Below are 776 nucleotides of genomic sequence, written 5' to 3'. Positions count from 1 at the left end.
ACTCCATCTGGCTGCCCCACAACCCACGCCAGCCGCCCCCATCATCCTGTAGGGCCCCCGACTCCCCCCCACCCCAGCACGCAGGGACACCCTGCGCCCCACCAAGAGGGGCTGGGGCGCTGGTGGCACTGGGTCCGGGGGGGACAGGCAGCCTGCGGGCTTGCCAGCAGCTCGGAGGAGGCAGGAACTTGCCCTGCCTGGACTTATTTGGAAGAGCCCATCACGCACATGAATTTTTAATGCCGGCTGGCAAAGGGCACCATTAGCTCCCCTATCGCATTTCCCTCCCAAACCACCCTCGCTCCCAGGAAGGGGGGCAGGAGCCCCTTGCTGCAGGCAAAAAGGAGGGCCCAGCCCGGCCCCACAGCCAGGCCTTGGCCCCAAAGGAGCCCAGGAACGCCTCAGGGTCCGCACCCCAACCTGGAGCAAGCATGGGGTCTTGTCCCTGGGGTTTGGGGCTCACAGGCCTGCTAGGGCAGGGCAAGGACAGGGCAGAGCATCTGAGCTGGGCTTGGAGGACAAAGCTGTATCAAAGGAGTCTTAAATTAAGGTGGAAAAATCAATTAGCAGTCTCTCTTTTAAAGAGCTGGAGGCGGTGGGGTGTTTTTGCACACTTGCATCTGTCCCTCCAGCCTTCCATGTGTGGGTGGAAGCCTCCGGGGTCAGAGCTGCTCCCAGTTCCATCCTCAGCCCGGGAGCAGCCCTGGGACTAAGGGGTCAGGCAGGGCTGGAGGGGGGGGGAACAATTAAAAAAGATTAATAATAATAATTGCATT

This window comes from Egretta garzetta, unplaced genomic scaffold (assembly GCF_000687185.1).
Source record: "Egretta garzetta isolate BGI_Z169 unplaced genomic scaffold, ASM68718v1 scaffold234, whole genome shotgun sequence".
In the NCBI taxonomy this organism is placed as follows: domain Eukaryota; kingdom Metazoa; phylum Chordata; class Aves; order Pelecaniformes; family Ardeidae; genus Egretta; species Egretta garzetta.
Note: the sequence above shows the minus strand (reverse complement) of the source record.